This window comes from Brachyhypopomus gauderio, chromosome 1 (assembly GCF_052324685.1).
Source record: "Brachyhypopomus gauderio isolate BG-103 chromosome 1, BGAUD_0.2, whole genome shotgun sequence".
Taxonomy (NCBI): Eukaryota; Metazoa; Chordata; class Actinopteri; order Gymnotiformes; family Hypopomidae; genus Brachyhypopomus; species Brachyhypopomus gauderio.
In genome coordinates this window covers 13,983,736-14,007,426 of record NC_135211.1, presented here as the reverse complement: position 1 = coordinate 14,007,426, position 23,691 = coordinate 13,983,736, and the positions used below count along the sequence as shown (strand labels likewise).

The 23,691-nt window shown below is 44.1% G+C and overlaps 1 long non-coding RNA gene across 7 annotated transcripts; it reads right to left on the bottom strand.

Annotated features, from left to right (window-relative positions):
- Positions 1-1,415: 1,415 nt before the first annotated feature.
- Positions 1,416-23,691, bottom strand: LOC143509441 (uncharacterized). 7 transcript variants are annotated; one of them, XR_013129674.1, is made up of 5 exons: positions 11,493-17,200; positions 8,784-10,752; positions 8,535-8,592; positions 5,800-5,999; positions 1,416-2,877 (listed from the first exon to the last, which is right to left on the bottom strand). It is a non-coding gene; the product is annotated as an uncharacterized LOC143509441 (long non-coding RNA). The 7 variants fall into 7 exon arrangements; XR_013129672.1 differs by lacking the exon at positions 1,416-2,877 and having other exon boundaries at positions 5,517-5,999; positions 11,493-17,198; XR_013129673.1 differs by lacking the exons at positions 1,416-2,877; positions 5,800-5,999 and adding an exon at positions 23,637-23,691 and having other exon boundaries at positions 7,003-8,592; positions 11,493-11,699.

The window sequence follows — 23,691 nt, the reverse complement described above, 5'->3', positions numbered from 1 at the left end:
GGCTGTGGGTAATATTGTTGGATAAATGATTATTGATTAGATAAAGGTTGAGTTAATCATTAGCCTTTATCCGTTTTTATCCACAGTCTATGACCTTTCTGCGTCTTCCACCCTTCACACGGGAGTTTTCCATATGATGATTTGATCATCTCTCTCTCTCTCTCTCTCTCTCTCTCTCTCTCTCTCACACACACACACACACACACACACACACACACACACATACTGAGTGTAGAAGAGCAAGAGTAAAAGACTGGAAGAGAGTGATCGGCTGCACAGGCCAACTGCGTGAGGGATATTTATGCTTTCTCCCCGAACGGGTGATTTAATGAAAGTATCTAAAATATGACACGGACATTCCTGCACCAAGGCAAATGACTGGCTGTGTGTATCAGTGCTGTGTGTGCATGCTTGTGAGTGGGGGAGAAATGGTATATTAGATACAACAAACCACATTTCTTAAATCTCCAATAATTTTAGATCCATTTCATTATTGAAGGATTTTTTAAGATTTATGCAATATCTAGGTACATGTAGCCTACATATATGCAGCAGCAAACAAAAAAAAACAACTTAAAATATACACACAAACGAGCTATATTAGACCACCTACTTAAAGATTCACCATATTTTGCCCTCTAAATGCAGATGAAGAGCTCTCGTCTGTTGAATGTATCTCGTACGTACAGAATGAGCACGTATCTGTGTGTATGAGCGAGCGTGGGTTCTCGCCTTGTGTTATGACACATTAAAACCCAGTTTCTATAGCAGCTGTATTTATTGAATTACTCTGAATTTCCCTCTTAATGGAAAGCTAAGCAGCTCCAGAAGCCCTCTCCCATCTGGGGGCAATCAGCAGAGGATATCCGCTACTCCCTTCTTCTGCTGTTTATTCACAAACCCACGCTGGAATCACCGTGTTTATTTAAAGTAATACTGCACAAAGAACTACTGCACGGAGCGACATTCAAACGTTTTTACATAGAATTACGTTTCCTAAACAGTGGGCTGCAGCGGCAACACCTTCTCAGCGACGCTGGCTGTGATTAGACCGAAGCCGCGTGACGTCGCTGACTTGCGTTGTGACCCAACTCGCGCGCGCGGGCGCGAGCCGGGTCCGCGCTGGGGACGGACCTCTCTGCGCTTGCTACGGGAGCCCAAGAGGGTCAAACTTAACTGGTTTGATCCGTCATTCAAAACATTTAGATGTTAAGTCCCTACACCGGCCTTTGTGTGTGATTGTTTTCCCCGCTTCCTGGGTTATACTGCAGGGCGCCTGTATTGGCTCATTAGGTTCAGAGCTTATGATGAAAGGTTCAGTGCTCGTTACACAATATGGGATTTTACATTTGTTTTTGAAGTTGGTCCACACAAATATTTAAATGAAACACATTTTATACAAATTTTGCTTTTATTTTTATTGAATTAGTAAAATTGTAATTAACATAGATGGACAATGGCACACAAGAACAACAAAATAACGAAATAAAATTATTTAATAATCATTTTAAATTAATTTGTTCAGCACACAATAAATTTAGGGTTTAAATGATTTAATTCTAAAAATAGTGAATACAAAACAGAGAGAGAGTGCATGTGAGAGAAGGAAGTGAGAGAATGAGAGAGGAGTGTGAGAGAGGGAGTGCATGTGAGAAAGCAAGAGTGTATGAGACAGACAGAGAGAGAGAAAGAGAGAGAGAGAGAGAGAGAGAGAGAGAGAGAGAGAGGATTCAAAGTTAAAGTAAGGGTGCCAGACTGTAAGAGAATGTTACAGTGAGCAGCTCTAAAGTACCAGAGCGCCACCCGTTTGACAGACAGGCCGGGGGCTCAGTCTCATGAACACATACGCAGCTCAAACGGCTCTTTATGATGATGAAAACCATATGGATGTCAGTTACACAGCTTAAATAAGCATTTGCACAACTTGGAGGCCAACTCTGCACACCCGGCTGACTAAGAAAATAATTAGGACCTCTGAGTGAGGGCGAAGAACATACACTAATACCCTCCCGCTCAACACACACACACACACACACACACACACACACACACACACACACACACACACACACACACACACACACACACACACACACACACATATATAGGCCTATATATAAATAGACATACACATGCATGCATAAACACACAAAAACATGAGCTTCTGTTTTAGTCTACCTCCAGTCTCACGTGTATAGGGTCCAGAGGAACACATACAACCAGTGACCAATTTTGTTAAAACATCGAAACCTTCACTTACTTTAAGCAACACATGTAACAGTAGGGCAGATTTTTAGCAAAGACTAATCTCAAACATTACTTCACGTCTACGAAAGGCCCTGTGCTGCAGCACACGTGCTCCACAGCCATAAACATGATGCACTCATAAACTCCTTTTAAACAACACGTCGGTAGCTGGAGTCATGGGAATGGGATTTAATACTCACAGACCCATATTCTGTCTTCCCACTCACCTTCTCTCTGATGCACCAGCTTTGACACAATTGCTTTCTTCCTTTCTCTTTCTTTCTGACGGACTTACGTTACGGCTTACGCTCCTCTCTCTCCTTTTGCTGCTGAACATTTATTTGGTCGACTCTTCTAGTTCGTTTAATTTATTATTTTTTGCCTCTGCCTCACGTGTAAATATTTCACTCACTCATGAGCGCGCACGTGTGTGTGTGTGTGTGTGTGTCATGAAGCGCCATTTAGCCGGGGCTGGCTGCATCCTTCCTCTCCGGGCGGCGGGTGGAGCGGACGGAGGGATGAGAGCGTGATGGGATGGGGAAAGGTGTAGGTGACAGGGGCTGGTAACTAATGTGTTTCCTGTGTTCTCTCTCTCCGTGCCGTCAGGAGCCAGTCCGTCCTTAGCGGGGCCTTTGGATGGTGCGTGTGTGCCCGTCATAAGGGTGGCGATGATGTGTGCGGGTGCGTGTGCACGAGTGCATGCAGAAGAGAGAGAGAAAGGAACAGAGATAGAGAGGGAGTGAAAGAAGGAATGAGAGAGATGATTAGGAAGTGTGAGAGTGTTCCATTGTCTCAGCAGTAATCTGTTCACCCACACAAATACCTCAGATGTACCTTCTTCTATATATAAGATCTGTTTACAGTTTTCTTATTTAAGTACATCTAGAAATATTAGTATATATGTGTCTTTTGACATAAAAATGTTTTGTACATTTTGGTATGTCAGTTAAAACTGGTGTGCTGATATCAATTTTAAAGTACAAACTTAAAAACACGGATCTATGTGTGTGATAACAGTATGTAACAGTATGTAAGACAACACACAAATGAGCATGAGTAAGTATGGGTGTGTGAGTATAAAGGATGTCAATATTAAGAGTATTAGTATGAATAGTAATGTGTTTAAATTAGTACAAGAGTATGAGTACAGGAGTATGATGAATACATTAGTACAACACAGAACAATGTTCCTGCTCTATCAGACATACTAAACATGGTAATCAGCACACAATTTGAATCAGGTGTCAAAATGCATTGTGGGACTAGAACTGGACTCTAGGACTGCATTATAGGACTGGACACCTATTACATTAAATTATGAGTACAGGTGTGTTTAAGGTATAGGAGTGTGAGTGTACTAGTGTACTACTCAAGTGTGAGTGTAAGAGAATTTCTGGAGTGTACGGGTGAAGATACTGGTGTGTGAGTGTAAGGATGAGGGTACTGGTGTGTGAGTAAGGGTGAGGATACTGGTGTGTGAGTGTAAGGGTGAGGGTACTGGTGTGTGTGTAAGGGTGAGGGTATTGGTGTGTGAGTGTAAGGGTGAGGGTACTGGTGTGTGAGTGTGAGTTTGAGGGTGCTGGTGTGTGAGTGTAAGGGTGAGGGTACTGGTGTGAGTGTAAGAGTGAGAGTACTGGTGTGAGTGTAAGGGTGAGGGTACTGATGTGTGTGTAAGGGTGAGGGTACTGGTGTGTGTGTAAGGGTGAGGGTACTGGTGTGTGTGTAAGGGTGAGGGTACTGGTGTGTGTGTGTAAGGGTGAGGGTACTGATGTGTGAGTGTAAGGGTGAGGGTACTGGTGTGTGAGTATAAGAGTGAGGGTACTGGTGAGAGTGTAAGAGTGAGAGTACTGATGTGTGAGTGTAAGGGTGAGAGTACTGGTGTGTGAGTGTAAGGGTGAGGGTACTGGTGTGTGTGTAAGGGTGAGGGTACTGGTGTGAGTGTAAGAGTGAGAGTACTGATGTGTGAGTGTAAGGGTGAGGGTACTGGTGTGTGAGTGTAAGGGTGAGAGTACTGGTGTGTGAGTGTAAGGGTGAGGGTACTGGTGTGAGTGTAAGGGTGAGGGTACTGATGTGTGAGTGTAAGAGTGAGAGTACTGGTGTGAGTTTGTAAGGGTGAGGGTACTGGTGTGTGAGTGTAAGGGTGAGGGTGCTGGTGTGTGAGTGTAAGAGTGAGAGTACTGGTGTGTGAGTGTAAGGGTGAGGGTACTGGTGTGTGAGTGTAAGGGTGAGGGTTCTGGTGTGTGAGTGTAAGGGTGAGGGTGCTGGTGTGTGTGTGTAAGGGTGAGGGTACTGGTGTGTGAGTGTAAGAGTGAGAGTACTGGTGTGTGTGTGTAAGGGTGAGAGTACTGGTGTGTGAGTGTAAGAGTGAGAGTACTGATGTGTGAGTGTAAGGGTGAGGGTACTGGTGTGTGAGTGTAAGAGTGAGAGTACTGGTGTGTGAGTGTAAGGGTGAGGGTACTGGTGTGTGTGTGTGTGTGTGTAAGGGTGAGGGTACTGGTGTGAGTGTGTAAGGGTGAGGGTACTGGTGTGAGTGTAAGAGTGAGAGTACTGATGTGTGAGTGTAAGGGTGAGGGTACTGGTGTGTGAGTGTAAGAGTGAGAGTACTGATGTGTGAGTGTAAGGGTGAGGGTACTGGTGTGTGTGTAAGGTTGAGGGTACTGGTGTGTGTGTAAGGGTGAGAGTACTGATGTGTGAGTGTAAGGGTGAGGGTACTGGTGTGTGAGTGTAAGAGTGAGGGTACTGGTGTGTGTGTAAGGGTGAGGGTACTGGTGTGTGAGTGTAAGGGTGAGAGTACTGGTGTGTGAGTGTAAGGGTGAGGGTACTGATGTGTGAGTGTAAGGGTGAGGGTACTGGTGTGTGTGTAAGGGTGAGGGTACTGGTGTGTGAGTGTAAGGGTGAGAGTACTGGTGTGTGAGTGTAAGGGTGAGGGTACTGGTGTGTGTGTAAGGGTGAGGGTACTGGTGTGTGAGTGTAAGGGTGAGGGTACTGGTGTGTGTGTAAGGGTGAGGGTACTGGTGTGAGTGTAAGGGTGAGGGTACTGGTGTGAGTGTAAGAGTGAGAGTACTGATGTGTGAGTGTAAGGGTGTGGGTACTGGTGTGTGAGTGTAAGGGTGGGGGTACTGGTGTGTGTGTAAGGGTGAGGGTACTGGTGTGAGTGTAAGAGTGAGAGTACTGATGTGTGAGTGTAAGGGTGAGGGTACTGGTGCATGAGTGTGAGGTTGAGGGTACTGGTGTGTGAGTAAGGGTGAGGGTACTGGTGTGTGTGTGTCATTGTATGAGTACAGGAGTGTGTGTGTGTGTGTGTGTGTGTGTGTGTGTGTGTGTGTGTGTGTGTGTGTGTGTGTGTGTGTGTCAAGGTATGAGTACAGGAGTGTGTGTGTGTGTCAGGTTATGACTACAGGAGTGTAAGGGTATAAGCAGGGTTGGGTACTAACAGAATACGTATTATAATTGGAAAGTTATTTTACCACTAAAGAAAAAATTCATTTAGATTACTGCTACATTTTTAAATATGGCAGTTGTTACCAGGATTACAACTTAAGTATAACTTACTTTTCTTTCATTTCTTACTTTTATCTTCTTCCTTTCCCACTTTTTTAATGCCTGTCGTCGAGGGAACGGTTCCCATGACTGTAGTTGCACAGCAACAGCATCAGCATCAAATGTAACCTGTGTTTACTTGAAGGTTTCAGATGTGTCTTCTTACCCTGATTGTATTTGGGACTTTTACTGCACTCTCTTGCAGTTTGTCACTGGAAACAGACAAACATTTGTAAGCTCTTTCTGGTGCGATTCATGGCTTTCTGTGTTTTCATTAACACATGTTGTAATTTGAGTGCTAATAGCTCTGTTGACTGTGAACACGCAATTTGTTTCACTTGAACATGAGGTTTGTTTATTGCAAAGACAAGATCATTCCGATGTTAACACAAGATTTGTTTTTTGTCAATATGCGGTATGTGTTTCATGGGACTCAAAGTTCAAAGTTATCTTAATGAAGTTGCTTTAGATGTTTAGATTAAGATAAATCACAGATTACTGGAGTTCACACACATGTTGTGTCACGCGTTCCGTTAACAGATAATAAACTCCTGCTTACAAACTGCTTTTAAAAATACTTCCCCTTCTCTGCCAAGCACTGTGCCGATCCTGATGGAACTACTGTCTTCAGCAGAATAGTAAGACACAGGAGGCCATTATGTCCAATCAAGGAACAGAATCTGGAATCAGAATATTCTAACAAAGCTCCACCAGTTCGGTATGAAGAATTTGTTATTACCAACATTCCATACCTCGTCTGGGATATTTACACTGGTGGAGTCTACCAGTCTGACAGGCGTGGAGAGACTGGGCGTTCTGCAGCAGAGGGACTTCTATGCAATGCTGGCCTGGTGAAGTGTGTGAGTGTATAAGTATGGGTATTAGTGTGTGAGTGTATAAGTATGGGTTTTGTGTGTGAGCGTATAAGTATGGGTATTAGTGTGTGAGTGTATAAGTATGGGTATTAGTGTGTGAGTGTATAAGTATGGGTATTAGCAGTGTTGGGAACGTTACTTTAAAAAAGTAATTAGTTATAGTTACTCACTACTTGTTCAAAAAAGTAACTGAGTTAGTAACTGAATTACTCTAAAAGTAACTCATTACCAGGGAAAGTAACTATTTGCGTTACAGTTAAAAAAAGTTATATGCCAATGAATAAGGATTTTCTTGAAAAAGCAGTTTTTACAGTCAGTTGAAATGAGCAAATCAGAAAAGTGTTTAACGTTTGATATTTATTGCACATCCACAGACCAGTGCAGGATAAAATCCTTTAAAATCCCAAATCTTTGTAAAAAATAAAAGCAAAAGTAAACAGTTACACTATATAAAGTGCATTTACATCTATCAAATTAAATTAAATTCTCTCAACCTGAGACAACTGGTTTGTTCACAACAGAAGTAAACTTAACAATAAAACCTCTATTCTTAATTAAATAAATCAAACACCCATTCTGGTAGACATTCAGGAACTTCAAGTATTTTCTTAAATAATGTTTATATCGCCACCTTGAAAATGCTCATTTTTCTTCGGCTTGCTCCTGACTCGCCATTTCTGCCTCTTCTCCGATTGTGTCGTGTCACTGGCGTGCTTCGCCGCACGTATAAAAACACTAGCTCTGATTGGCTACCATAACGCTGCCTTTGCCAATCGCTTACTGACTTGTTAAGTTAAACAGGTGTTACACAGAGAACTGTGACCTATCGAGATCTGTTCCTCCTCACTAACCTGGGCAGGGGTCCGCTCGGATTACTGTCAGTATATCAATATATAGTAACGCACCGCTTTTAATGACCAGTAACGTCAACGGTGTTGTAACGACCAGAAAAGTAATTAATTATATTATCCTGTTACTGACAAAATGATGCCGTTAATGTGTGAGTGTATAAGTATGGGTATTAGTGTGTGAGTGTATAAGTATGGGTATTAGTGTGTGAGTGTATTAGTATGGTTATTAGTGTGTGGAAGTATAAGTATGGGTATTAGTGTGTGAGTGTATAAGTATGGGTATTAGTGTGTGAGAGTATATGTATGTGTATTAGTGTGTGAGTGTATAAGTATGGGTATTAGTGTGTGAGTGTATTAGTATGGGTATTAGTGTGTGAGAGTATAAGTATGGGTATTAGTTTGTGAGTGTATAAGTATGGGTATTAGTGTGTGAGTGTATAAGTATGGGTATTAGTGTGTGAGTGTATAAGTATGGGTGTTAGTGTGTGAGTGTATAAGTATGGGTATTAGTGTGTGAGTGTATAAGTATGGGTATTAGTGTGTGAGTGTATAAGTATGGGTATTAGTGTGTGAGTGTATAAGTATGGGTATTAGTTTGTGAGTGTATAAGTATGGGTATTAGTGTGTGAGAGTATAAGTATGGGTATTAGTTTGTGAGTGTATAAGTATGGGTATTAGTGTGTGAGTGTATAAGTATGGGTATTAGTGTGTGAGTGTATAAGTATGGGTGTTAGTGTGTGAGTGTATAAGTATGGGTATTAGTGTTTGAGTGTATAAGTATGGGTGTTAGTGTGTGAGTGTATAAGTATGGGTGTTAGTGTGTGAGTGTATAAGTATGGGTATTAGTGTGTGAGTGTATAAGTATGGGTATTAGTGTGTGAGTGTATGAGTATGGGTGTTAGTGTGTGAGTGTATAAGTATGGGTATTAGTGTGTGAGTGTATAAGTATGGGTATTAGTGTGTAAAGTTGTGGCTACTGGAGTAAGGGAATGAGTACTTGAATGTGAGATTGTTGGCTGACCTTTATCCAAACTCTCATGCCACAGTCAGCAAAATTATCCACCAGACGATTTGACATCCTGAAGAAAATAAAGGAAGAAAAACAAGTACATTACACCCAGTGAAGCAACCGCTCTGGATGGTTTAGCAGATTTCTTTGGTTTAAAAATGATAAAAAAGAAAAAGTGCAGACTCGTTTCATGGTACACAACGACGTCTTCTGTGTTCAGCAGTGGTAGAGCATGGACAAACTCTCTCCTTGATGTGTTACCTGAGCAAAGACAAGAAGTGGCAGCCCGGTGCTTTCTTCCCGATGATACGGTGACATGGTGTGGTGAGGGCGGAGCCTAGGGGACATGTCTACGGCCAGGGGAGACGTATATGGTGTGGTGAGGGCGGAGCCTAGGGGACATGTCTACGGCCAGGGGAAACGTACATGGTGTGGGGAGGGCGGAGCTAAGGTGATATGTCTACGGCCAGGGGAGACGTACATGGTGTGGTGAGGGCGGAGCTCAGGTGACATGTCTAGGGCCAGGGGAGACGTACATGGTGCGGTGAGGGCGGAGCTAAGGTGACATATATTGGACATCTGGACCCATAGTATTGTTAACCTTTTAAATCCTGTAAAGCGCTTTGTGACAACATGTGTTGTGAAAAGCGCTATACAAATAAACTTTGATTGATTGATTGATTGACATGTCTAAGGCCAGGGGAGACGTACATGGTGTGGTATGGGCGGAGCTAAGGTGACATGTCTAGGGCCAGGGGAGACGTACATGGTGTGGTGAGGGCGGAGCTAAGGTGACATGTCTAGGGCCAGGGAAGACATACATGGTGTGGTGAGGGCGGAGCTAAGGTGACATGTCCAGGGCCAGGGGAGACATACATGGTGTGGTGAGGGCGGAGCTAAGGTGACATGTCTACGGCCAGGGGAGTCGTATATGGTGTGGTGAGGGCGGAGCTAAGGGGACATGTCCAAGGCCAGGGGAGACATACATGGTGTGGTATGGGCGGAGCTAAGGGGACATGTCCAGGGCCAGGGGAGTTGTACATGGTGTGGTATGGGCGGAGCTAAGGGGACATGTCTAGGACCAGGGGAGACGTACATGGTGTGGTGAGGGCGGAGCTAAGGGAACCTGTCTACGGGCAGGGGAGACATACATGGTGTGGTGAGGGTGGAGCTAAGGGGACATGTCCAGTGCCAGGGGAGACATACATGGTGTGGTATGGGCGGAGCTAAGGGGACATGTCCAGGGCCAGGGGAGTCGTACATGGTGTGGTATGGGCGGAGCTAAGGGGACATGTCCAGGGCCAGGGGAGACGTACATGGTGTGGTGAGGGCAGAGCTAAGGGGACATGTCCAGGGCCAGGGGAGTCGTACATGGTGTGGTATGGGCGGAGCTAAGGGGACATGTCCAGGGCCAGGGGAGTCGTACATGGTGTGGTATGGGCGGAGCTAAGGGGACATGTCCAGTGCCAGGGGAGTTGTACATGGTGTGGTATGGGCGGAGCTAAGGGGACATGTCCAGGGCCAGGGGAGTTGTACATGGTGTGGTATGGGCGGAGCTAAGGGGACATGTCCAGGGCCAGGGGAGTTGTACATGGTGTGGTATGGGCGGAGCTAAGGGGACATGTCCAGGGCCAGGGGAGTTGTACATGGTGTGGTATGGGCGGAGCTAAGGGGACATGTCCAGGGCCAGGGGAGACGTACATGGTGTGGTGAGGGCGGAGCTAAGGGGACATGTCCAGGGCCAGGGGAGTTGTACATGGTGTGGTATGGGCGGAGCTAAGGGGACATGTCCAGGGCCAGGGGAGTTGTACATGGTGTGGTATGGGCGGAGCTAAGGGGACATGTCCAGGGCCAGGGGAGTTGTACATGGTGTGGTATGGGCGGAGCTAAGGGGACATGTCCAGGGCCAGGGGAGTTGTACATGGTGTGGTATGGGCGGAGCTAAGGGGACATGTCCAGGGCCAGGGGAGACGTACATGGTGTGGTGAGGGCTGAGCTAAGGGGACATGTCCAGGGCCAGGGGAGACGTACATGGTGTGGTGAGGGCGGAGCTAAGGGGACATGTCCAGGGCCAGGGGAGACGTACATGGTGTGGTATGGGCGGAGCTAAGGGGACATGTCCAGGGCCAGGGGAGTCGTACATGGTGTGGTATGGGCGGAGCTAAGGGGACATGTCCAGGGTCAGGGGGATGTGGTGGGCTGCCGTCGCTTCCAGCTACTGCTTTCTCACCTGTTTTAAAAATAGAGACAAAGAGGTCGCAAAGCTGAATGAATGATATGATTATAGTGTCCACTTAATGTTGGTTACCATGGCACCAGCTGTGCAGAGATGATCATCTGAGCTGGACCGTGATTGGCAGTGTATCAGCTGCCTTTATTTTTGCTCACAGGCTGAATACTCAAGAATCATAATTACGAGTTAGGCTATTAGAAACCATTCAAGGGTTGGTTAATTTTTTTCCCCACTAATTCCCTCCTAAAACATTTTAGCTAGTTGTCCTTCGTCGTTGTTGTATGAATGACTAGATTTAAAAAAAAGGGTGTGCATGCATTCGTGTGGGCATGAGGTCATTTGAGTTCCCCATTATCCATTTAAGCCCAGAGAAAAAGGATGGATCTGTATGAAGCTCAAGGCCACAGGGAGAGAGAGATAAAGAGAGAGAGAGAGAGAGAGAGAGAGAGAGAGAGAGAGAGAGGGGAGAGAGAGAGAGAGAGGGAGACAGAGAGAGGAGAGGTGGTGGGAGGGCGGGGACACATTGGTGACCAGGAGCCATCTTAAAAAGCTTTTCTGCCGTTTAATGTACCTCCCTGTCAAAGTGTTCAATTAGGACTATAGCACATCAGAACGCTCAAAGCCAGGCATGGGAACTGAATAATATTTGAAAAGGAAAGACATCATTTTTGCTTTAGAGTGCAAATGAAAAGACACACACCACAAAGCAGAAGGGACCATACACCTTGAACTAATACCTTCAATCCTTCCCCTTTTCTTCCAAGACTCGATCTTTTAGTTTTTGAAAAATGACCTCATCGAAATGTAAAACACAGCCCGACGCCGGTCCCGTGCACTTCACCCGTCCGCATGAGACGCCTGACCTCAGCGTGCGAGACAAGCCAGGATTCCTTCTTTATTTCCAACATTAATTTGGTCCAAATCGAATCATGCAGCACTCTGTGCTGTTGAAGAACACAGTGACACAAGCCCACGGTCAGACCTGTTAAAACAGCAAAACACGGCAGCCCAAACACAGGGCATGCGCAGTTATACAACTGGGGGAATAAAGCAACATCCCATACTAACTGTACAGGTAGCAGTATAGATGAATTATAAATGTCTGATCAACTGTGCTGCAGTCACTGTCTTGGCTCATGTGGTTTTGTCACTTGATCTCACCCATTTTCTTCCCACTCTCTTTGGGGTGTTGTTAAAATATGTGGCACAGACACACATCTACACTCCAAAACAGCCTCTGTCTCTCTCTCTCTTTCTCACTCACACACTCGTCTTCCTCCCGAACTCTGTACCATCTTACACACAGAGACACACTCAAAAACAACAACCTCACCCCTTCCTCTATTTCACCCTGTCACACACACACACACACACACACACACACACACACACACACACACACACACACACACACACACACACACACACACACACACACACCCAGGCTCCCTCTCCTCCAAGGGATCTTTTGTTTTGTCCTGAGCCAGTTGAAAGAACCCCTGTGATCTTGTGCATGTGACCGTCGTCTGGAGGACCTGCTGTGGAAGAGGACGTCTCTCTAAGCGTGCTGTCCCACCCCTGCCTGCGGACCTGGGGCACGCTGAGCTTGTAGAGGTCAGAGCCCCGCCGGTGCTGAGTCCAAAGGAGGAGCTCTGCCAGAATGCTCCCAGAGGCAGGGAGGAGAGAGAGAGAGAGAGAGAGAGAGAGAGAGAGAGAGAGAGAGAGAGAGAGAGAGAGAGAGAGGACACTCCAGCTTAGCAACTTGTCCGACCCGAAGCAGATCCTAATTCCAAGGGAGTTCCAAACTTCAACACACACACACAGACACTCAAACACTTGTATACACAAACACCTCTATTACAGATGCAAAACCCACTGATGTCATTTTGATGTCTTTGATAATTAGCATATTTTTCATCTTCAATGAGAGCAGCACATAAAAAAGGAGTTTTGAAATGAAGGAAAAATCTACATTTAATTTAAGGTACATTTAAATACTGATTAAAATTTTGTATTTTAATATATCAATATCCCAAATCATGGTAATTATTGTAATGACAGAAATCAGAAGAATGTCAGAGGTATTATATAGTGATTATGCTTCTATTTTGTAAATTAGCTTGAATTGTAAGGCAATCTTTTAGCATGGGCTTGTATGGAACATATCACATACAGTAGATTGCCAGGTTAAATGGCACAGCTACTCTGTAGCTGCACCTGTACACTGTTAATCTCTTTAGGGTGATTCTGTGAACAGTCAGAGCGAGGTGATAATGACACCTGGGTCATGGGTTTGATTCCCAGAGCACACACACACTGTTATACTGACAAAACCTGGAATGCTGCTCTGGATAACTGTGGCTGCAATATGCTATAAAAGTCTAAATGTACTCGGAAGATAACTGACTGACAATAACTTGTCTTGTTCTTTGCACAAAAATAACCCATGACCACTTTAATGGGCAGGAAATGTCTGCGTATTTTTGTGTATGAATATATTATTGCATATCTATAAATGCATGCTGTATTAAAGTGTAAGTAGGGTCCAGGAAACACACTGTGCTTATGCTCCAGGACTCCAGTGCAGTCAGTGAGCTGATTTCAGAATACAGTGCTGGTGGCAATGGTGGATTACAACTTACACCCGACGGTGAGATGTACGGAAGCCTATTAGGTCCCGTAATACAGTGGGTGGACTTAATATTACGCTGCATGTATTCATGATTTATCCGAGTGTACCGCAGCTGTGGAGTGGGCATGAGGGATATAGTATCCAGTTCCCCTGAACCACGTCTGCTAGCGTCTGGGTGTAGTCATGCTAGCACGCTAGTCCTGCCTGTACAGGAGAGTGCAAGGCCCCAGAGATCATACACATGCAATACACACCCAGTACACTTGCACTACGTAACCACAAATCAATATGATACCACATAACAGTGTGTGTGTGTGTGTGTGTGTGTGTGTGTGTGTGTGTGTGTGTGTGTGTGTGTGTGTGTGTGTGTGTGTGTGTGTGTGTGTGTGTTTGCATGCACAAGTTCCTGATTTATCAGTCATTAGATTCGGGTCTGTCACTTTAGTTTGGCTATGATGCTCATTTGTAGAAATGTGCTTGAGTGATTGCTCACTGCTTAACAGATCAGGCGTGAGAGACAGGCATGCTCATACGGTCTCATTTTGAGACAGACAGCTAGAGGATCGTCTGTCTGTTTCTCTCTCTCTCTCTCTCTCTCTCTCTCTCTCTCTCCCCATGCTCTTCTTTCCATTTCACAGCCTGTGACCACTCTCTCATTACTCTGTCTCTCTGTCTCCCTGTCTCTCTCTCTCTGTTTTGTTCTCCTTCTGTCTGTCTCTCATTACAGACGCCCCTCGGTGTGTGTGCTTAGGGTGCCAGAGCTGCTCTAGAGCATAGCGGGAGTGGAAGAGGTCGAGGATGTCAGCGCAAGATAAACAGCAGTACAGTCAAGTGGCTGAGAGAGAGAGAGAGAGAGAGAGAGAGAGAGAGAGAGAGAGAGAGGAATAGTAGGGCCGGTTCTCTGGGCTGACGTCCGTTCCTCTGATCAGCGTACTATGAGAGCTGCGTGGGCAGTTTGGTTGTTCAGCACAGCCGCTCTGCTCACTCTGATTTTCCCCCACACCTCCTTTCCCTCCTGCTACACTCTCCTGCGCTGCTGCACAACCTCCCTCCACTGAACTCCCTGTTTCAGAGTCCCTGTCACTTTCTCTCCCCTCAGCTCACACTCCCGCAGCTCCCAAGCAAGTTGGTATCCTGATCCTCTGGCCAGTTTTAGCACTGTACCTACTTAATGCTAAATGTCAGCTTGGCAAACACCCACTCTTTAATTCTGTTAATGTATTAGCTTCTCCTACAACGCTTTCCCCCCGTTTCTTTCCATATAACTGTATAGATTTCACAGTGTTCCACTATCTGTCTCTGTCTGTCTCTCTGTCTCTCTCTCTCTCTCTCTCTCTCTTTCTCTGTTAGGTTGAGACATCTGCTAGTGAGAGGAGATCTGATGGCTAGAGGGTGGTGTGTGTGTGTGTGTGTGTGTGTGTGTGTGTGTGTGTGTGTGTGTGTGTGTGTGTGTGTGTGTGTGTGTGTGTCTGTCTGAGATGAGGAAGGAGGGCTGACAGAGAGAGGCCATATCAGTGCCGTATCACACCTAATTAATAAAGCCGGTCCGTGCTAATTAAAAAAGTGTGATTAATGCCACTGCCAGGATGCGTGGCACACTGTGGTGCCGAGTCACAGATCTACTGCCATGTAGAGTAAACAGAGACAGAGTGAGAGAGAGAGAGAGAGAGAGAGAGAGAGAGAGAGAGAGAGAGAGAGAGAGAGAGAGAGAGAGAGAGAGAGAGCACTCTGGCATGAAAAGGAAAGAAAGACAAGGTCTATGGACTACAGGTAAAAACACTAAAAGAAAGAAACTGAAAGACAAATAAAAAGCAGCGTATGAAACCCAGTAGCACATGCTAACATGTTCTGGTAACCCACAGCAGCCTTACAGCCACCGGCCCTTCAGTCCACCGTTCACATCACAGCTTCCTATAGAGCAGCTCGCAACACCAACATCAGAGAGTGTGTGCAAACGAACCGAAATAGCCGGGCTCAAGCACAGCAGCTCTCTGAAGCGCACGAACCGTGTCTATACGACTTATTTCCCAAAAGCATGGTTAAAAATATCCTTTCTGCTTCTATTTCCTTTAGGAAAAATATCCAAACCAATCCTGCGTTCGGCCCGGCGTCCTATCCGTTACGCATCTTCAGTGTCATCTACCTAGAGAGTCCCACCACTCGATGGTCAGCATGATTCATCACGGAGGTCTGCGTCTCAAAGCCAGCTTGCATTATTAAAAGGGCTAAAACAGGGCCGGGGCCATTAGTTAGTCCGTTAAGAGCCGTGAGCTGGGCTGGCCGTGTTTTTCTGCTTCTCATTGGGGTAAACATTTGTTCCAGTTGTAGACGCGGTGCGGCAGGAACATGAATCAGGGACGAGAAGCGGAAAGCTGTGTGACAGCTGCAGCTCATTACCGCCACTATTACAGATATAGGGGGCTGCAGGGGGAAATTCCTCCTTCCAGGGAAAGCGTTCCTGTTTACCATACGGCAGCTCGGATCAGGATCCGCACACGGAGACGCAAGGCGATCGCACACAGACTCACGCGCACACACACGCGTGGAAACACACACGCAGATGTGCACATGCACACAGAAACACACACAGATGCACACGAGCATGCATAGACATATGCGCAGACTCATACGGCAAACCCACACTAATGCGCGCACGCGCACACACACACACACACACACACACACACACGCGAATGCTGGCATTTCAGCATGCTCCCATAAGCAAGGTTTTTGTTGGATTTATACTGAAGCGCACCCACACACACTAGCTCTCTCTCTTATGGCATGTGTCCTCCACCACAAACATTAAGTGTGCTTTTATACTCAGTTTGTGTGCTTGTTTGTATGCAAGTATGCGGAAAAGGTACATAGTGCCGTACCTCCACTGAGATTTCTCTTCCCCTCTTTCTCTCTCTTACACACACACACACACACACACACACACACACACACACACACACACAGTCTCCCACATGGTCCCTCAATCAGGCATGTCTGACTCAGCTTTGGCCCTTACGTCATTTGGCCCAATCAGGCGCAGTTACACCGGCCCATTACAGAGGAAGTCACTCTGTTTTTCTTGGTCACGTTTTTACACATCCAGCTTGTTCTTTTCTAATCAGTCTTATTCAGCTGAACCTGTTCCTTTCCTCCTAAGACCATGAGTGATTCTTAGAATATTTCCATCCCACTGCCATTTCAGGAGTCTTGGCTTTTGCTTTACACTCAAGCAAGTAACACATGGAACACAATACACGGCGTTCGCTCCAACGTTGTACGGTTTCATGATCAACAGCCAAAATATGCAAAGCTGTGCCCCTACCGCATAGCAAACAATCGCTTCAACACTAATACCACCTCTTCAGGCCTACCACTGGCGGCTCACGATAACAGCGCTCCTTCACCATTAGAAAACAGTGCTGCTGTAAACACTTAAACACGTCCGCTTCCTGTTTTCTAGGGCGACGCTCAGACTGAGCTCTGGGGTGTGTTTTGCCCCCCCCTCCCCGAACGCCTCGCAGGTGGGTCTGAGGGTTCCTGAGGGCCTCGGCTGAGGTGGTGGGTTAATGTATTCATTTCTTACTCGGCCCTGAGCAACAACATAAATCAAGGGCCACCGCAGCAGCACCTCGCGCCTCGTCTGGCCCCGCCCTTTTTGACCTCTGCCAATTTTTTGTCTCATTCCGCTTTAACTTTGTAGATCAGACTTTAATTTTGAAGCGGGTCGGTGGGACAGTGATGAATAGGGAACGTCACGCGGAGCTTAAATTACCCTCTCCCTGGTGGCAGGGGATCAGGAGGTGCTGGATGCAGGAAAGGCAGTGGGGGGGGGGGGGGGGGGGGTAGTAGCGGGTAATGGACGGGGTGGGGGGGGGGGGGTCCTCCGTGACCTAGTAACAGACAAAGAGGGCTACTCAGCACTTGCCCTCTCAACCCTGAAAGCTAGCACACCCAGCTAGCATTAGAAGAGAAAGAGTGAGGGAGAGAGAGAGAAAGAGAGAGAGAGAGAGAGAGAGAGAGAGAGAGAGAGAGAGAGAGAGAGAGAGAGAAGTCAGTCCACCCCCTACCCACTAAAGTTTGACTTCTTTTGGAAGGCTTATGTCTTAGTACAGAGATGGACGACACACTTTGCTGATAGGAGTCCATTTAAAGGGTTTCCTTTTCACAGGAGTATACTGAACAACAAGTGTTCAGTGCTAATGGTTCAGTCAGAAGTGAGGCACAGAGGTATGATAAGAGTCCTGTGGCTATTATTTTTATCAGAGGTAGATTCTCTCTTACATTTCATGTTCATTTCCATATAGGTATTGAATAGCTTGCTTTTAGAGTAATGATGAAATAATAACCTGATATTTAAGAGGTTAAAATGTGTTATTTAAAGTATTTGGTCACACTTTGGTTAATTAAACTTCAGTGGCCTTAATTCATATCGTATAGGAGCTATAATGGAAGTCCAGAGAACAGGAACAACATCAATAATAATAATAATAAAAACATTTCTATTAATAATACTATTATTATAATAATTACTATATAAATGGAGCATTTAAATTGTAAGAAGGTGTTTAAGTATATTTCCAAAAGGGAGCACATTTTGCTCCAAGATGAGTCAATGTTTCCCCAGATCCACGCTTGCTTGTGCACCAGAGCTTGGCCTCCTTACACACACTACTGGGAACAAGTGTGGCGTGAAGATGTGCTGAGCAGGAGAGAGGATTCTCCTCGCCAGCGCGAGCACCGTGAAATCTCCCCTGCTTTCAGACTCGGAAATGTCCTCCGTAACACACACCCCCCCCCCCCCCCCCAACCCCGTCATTGTCTCTATTTTCATTCACTAACCATCTTTTTTGTCACCGAGAACAAATACAGTACATCACAAGTTCGTTTGACTCTTCACACCAAATGAAGTAGATCCCTCACCCAAACCCAGCGCACTGAGGTTCCTCTTAGACAGGGCCTGACCTGGCCGACCCCGGCGTGGGGCACATGCCTGCGTCTCCATCTCGAGAGTCTATTGAGAGTTTGGCCCCGGGGGAGGGCGATGCTCACAGCAGCAACAATCATTAACCTTTATGCCTAAGAAATGTTATCTCATCCAGCGGGCTTTTGCAAGCCTCTAGCGTGTGCTTGAATGAAAGTGAGACTGTGGCACGCGCTCGACTGTCCGTTAACGGAGATGGCCCGAATCCTTCTGTGTCCTCCACCGGCTAATTACTGGAGCGCTCCACATGCAACCGGGCAGAACATATCGATTACATCCAAGTGCGCGTTCCTATAAAACTCTTATGTATGGGTGTAGTAGGCTAAATAGCGTTCATAATAAAACTACAGTATGGGTGTAGAACACTAAAAAGAGCAACACAATTATTCTTCTGCAATTATTCGCACTACACCTGGGAGCGAAGACCGAGTCATTTAGAGAAGACCTTATTCACAAAATATGGACCGAACATGAGGATGGGCTACAACCGACGGGGTATTAATGACCAATCTGAGGAGCTCACCGATTACCGTGAAGCTTCGTTAATCAAAGCACAACACATATAACGATTAAATGTTTGCTAGAACTTACCTTTAATTTCACTTGAAATCCAAATCATGCAGTTTAGAGAAATAACGAAACCTAGTAATTCACTTTAGGTGGAGGCCTGATTGTGTTGCGGTTTATCTGTTCAGGTTGGTGGAGACCGTCTCAATACTTCCGACGACACGTCTGTGAGTCTGAAAGTTTCACCACCACGTGGAACCTAAAGGCGACCTATTAAAAAATCACGAATGTGAAGTGCTTATTTACTGTTATTCTGAGGTTAATAATACCGCTTAGGCCTTTCCCTCCACTCACCTTACGTGTTACTAAATAGGGCCTCGTTTCACCAAAACCATCGTAGTGTTAAGATCATCTTAAATTAAAGTGGTCAGTGTAATACTTGCTCCACCATCTCAATTCCGTTCCGTCCACAAATGTTACGCTTAATTCAATATCAGGGGTTGCGTATGGCCGGAATTATTTGTAAAAAGCAGTCTAGTGCAGCCGGATGGCTGTATAATTTAGCAATAGATAATTTCAATTTCAGCACTTTGTTCTGTGCTGACTGATCTCAAAACAGCACATATGCACTTGATCTCCAGTAGCTCACCTGAAGCGCCCCAGTCGTTTTATAGAAAGGTAAAAAGCTTAGAAAATGATCTTAAAAAGCAAACGGTTATTAAATGTGAACATGAGTCTGCAGAGCACAGTGACAGCGTGCCTAGATTTTTTTTTTTACATTCTGAGCCATTTGACCCACTTCAGTGTAGTCTACTAACAAACTAACAACATCTGAATAAAGAATAGGCCTACATTTGTTATTTCAAATGTTAATTATTTTAACTTTCATAAACAAATTAATCCGATATGACTATGTAAATTATCTTCTATTTAGAATAACTTTTTTAATTCAAACACTATATATATAAATAAATAAATAAATAAATATATATATATATATATATATATATATATATATATATATATATATATATATATATATATATATATATATATATATATATAGGGCCTACATAATTTTTTTTTTGGGGGGGGGGGGGGGGGTGACACACAAATGCGGTGGAGTATCAACTGCTCGCTTGCAGTAATATGTTTGACATATGTAACCGATCCAATTTTAAGAGATGTAGCTAGTTGTAGTTTATTGCAGACGGAGAAAAAGTTCGTAACCTTCATTTATCAAGTGATTTGATTGTCTCTAATTAGGCTATTTTGTCACAACAGTAAGAATAAAAAGGTTATGTTTCTCTGTAGCCAATCAGACTCGCCAAGGGGGGAAACATAAATAAATGAACAAAATCCAAACAAGTAAGGAGCGTATACGTCTCAAAGAGAAGCCCACGATAGCGCTTTAAACAGTGTGTGCCAGGCCTCGAATAATTGCTGCGTGTGAATATTTTATTGAATGTAGGGATGTGATTAATTCCCTCTGTTTCATCTCCAGTCTGCATCGGACACTTGAGCAGCCATTACAAAGTCAGATTATAGAACCTGTGGTATCTGGAATGTTTTTGTAAAGTCTTATTAATTTATCTTACTTTACGCAACATAGCTCGTCAATTAAAAGGGAGAGAGGGGGAGAGAGTGAGTGAGTGAGTGAGTGAGTGTGTGTGAGAGAGAGAGAGAGAGAGAGAGAGAGAGAGAGAGAGAGATACCTTACAGGTTTCAGCGAAATAATTGGTGGTCTGGGATATTCTATACAACTCCAAATAAATGAAAACTTATGTCCGTTCTAAAATACGCCATACGACTAAATGTCCACGCATACTAAAACTGTACATGCGTTCTAACATACTGCAACATGTACACTTGAAGAAAAGGTGTTATGGTGAAATTCTGAAGTATCGTACAATATGCTAACTTAATAGCGTGCTCAAAACCGTTCGTTGTTGAATATATTCACAGAAAGCTCCTGTTACTTTATCTAGAGGAAAGAAACGGGTGCTCCTTTCTTTATCTAGAGGGCTAGAGAAATTTGTGTTCTGTTTTTCTCTACAGATATGAGTTCCACTCTTTATGTACCCTAAGTACAATTTTCCATGACCGAAATTACACTACAATAATTATTTATATCCTAAATGTTTTTAACAGCATCTCCAAAGTTTTTAGTCTGAATAGAAAGGACAATAGAAAGCCATTAAAATATTCAACTTTATAAGAAGCTGATTCAAGAAGACATAACTTTTTATCATTATTACAGCTGTTTTTTTTTAACGTTTTTCCCCTTGTTTGGACCCTGACGACAAAAATGCCATGTACAGTAAACTTTCATTGCATTAGCCTTTGGTCATTTATAACTGATTACATGAGAATCGTAAGGTTAAGAAAAAATCCCGATTACCACAGACTCGATAGTAATAAACTTTCTGATTTAAAGACACTTTAAAATATAGACGTCAGTTATGTGTTGAGAGAGTTTCAAATAAATTTTCTAGAACATATAAATAAAAAATGGCAAAGTCATTATTTTGTGGAAGCATTCAGACACAATATAATGCAACTTTCTATACTCCTTCAAAAATAATCCAATGATATCAGTGTATGTTTACATTCCAAATTAAACTCGTATTGAGAATACGAATATTGAATATTATTTTAGATTTTAGTTACATAAATAGTACACACCTTTAATGACTTTTAGAGCTTTGTTAAGGCCTCAGGCCTAAAGCCTCCATAAGTATTTTACATGCATCAAAATGTCACTTGACACTGCTTTCAAACTTCAGTAATACATATTGGCAACAATCCCATAGATCCATACATAAACTACCAAGCACTGGGTGCATATAATGGGCTATAGAAGCACCAATTGAGGTAAAATCCTTCATCTTACAATACCGAGATAAGTATCACATCTTTGCTTTATTGTACGTTAAGTACAGCGTTTTAGTCAGCTGAGAAATATATTTTGCTTTTAAACCCATAAACGTTTAACTGATATTTAGCTTTACATTTTACAAAATCAGAAGACAACACGTAGACGTCAGATACGGGAAGGTGCTGAAAGATATTGCGCGCTCATGTTCAAACACACGAGTGCGTTCTCTCTCTTTCCTTCTACCTCTCTCTCTCTCTCTCTCTCTCTCTCTCTCTCTCTCGCTCTCTGTAGTTTCTATCACACACACATGAAATTATCATGTCTTTATCCAGTAAGTGGTCAAATGTCTGTTGCATTTTCTCCACTCCAAAAAGGTCAAAACGTTTCTCTAGTAGTAGTCTAGTCAGTAGTCTATTGATGTTTATTTGCGCATTTGTTTAAATATTAAGCATTTTAGCCTACATCGTTTATATATATATATATATATATATATAATATATATATATATATATATATATATATATATATATATATATATATATATATATACGTAAGTACAACTGTAAAGCAGCGAAAGTGCAGTTCGTTTACTGTACGAATAATGAGTTTAATCAAAGACCAACATATTAACGGATTTGCAACTTTTATGCATTTAAAAGTTTGACGGTTAGATATTTTGTTTATTTATTTAGGTTTTATATTTTGTTGTTATAACCATTTTAGCACTAAGCGCTGTTATGAGTCTAAACTCAGATGTGTTCATAAATGTATCATCGATGTAGTGAACATACAGAATAACCTACACACATTTTACACTTTCAGCTTATCCCACAATGTAATTGCTTTAAGAACGAAGACTAAAACGAGAGAATAAACTTTCTTGTGACATTTGGGTACAGACAAATGCGATATGTCCATCTTTGACTATCACACTCGAATACACTTTGGTAAGAGGACTTAAAGGTAAACTTCTTTGTCGACAAATGATCTTTCACTATCCTAACCCCTCTCTTCTTTCCTAATGGAGCCTGTATAGAGAATTAAGCAGTAGTAACGTGTCAGCAAACACACAAAACAAACACTGATTACTGTTATTATGCGCTAGGTACATACTTACTACAATCAAGTAAAAAAAAACAACACGACTACAGGCAGGAGGAGAAGTAGCGGCAATGCGACTCTAATAAACACGAAACTAAAATAATGCCATTATTAAAGTAAAAAAAAACTGCAGATGTGTAACAAATAAAGCATATTGTTCAAAATGTAACGTCTCGGCGCGGAGAAGGTGAGTGAGTAAGGTGGTGTGTATGGAGATGTGTGTGACACTGATGGATGCGCCAATGGTAAGACGGACAGATGCTTGGGCGGATCTAACGGCATGCAGGGCTCTAGCGGCACACACACTGCGAGCTTGGGCAAAAACGTCCCGAACCAGTGAAACACCAGCTCTTTCTCGTCCCCCCCGCGAGGCTGGCGCACCGAACGGAGGTTCTGGTCTTATCGAACCACACGACTCCCTCGCCCCCCTTCCGAGGGGCTCGGTGCCACTCGTTTGGCGGTCCGTTTGGGTCGGCTGTTGACTTGCATGAGAGGAGAGAGCGGGAGGAGGACACGCCGAAGGAGAAGCGGTACCTGACAACTCACCGTCTGCTTGTGAGAGAGGAGATCATTGGTGCCCCCCTCTCAACGTGGTCTAATACGGAGCGTGTCAGAGTGTTCTGATCCAAAACGTGCGGACAACACATCCACTTTGTTAAGTTTACAGCGCACTCGAACTTTTGTCACGCAGCGGTGCCACGATCTGTCTTAACCTCAACGTTTAACGTTTGCACGGCTCCCAAATCTTGATGATGGGCGTATTTGGAGAATTTTGATCTTACCGTTTTAAAAAGCCCAAAAGCTCCTTCCCGTCCTTGCGCCGAGCAAAATATCACG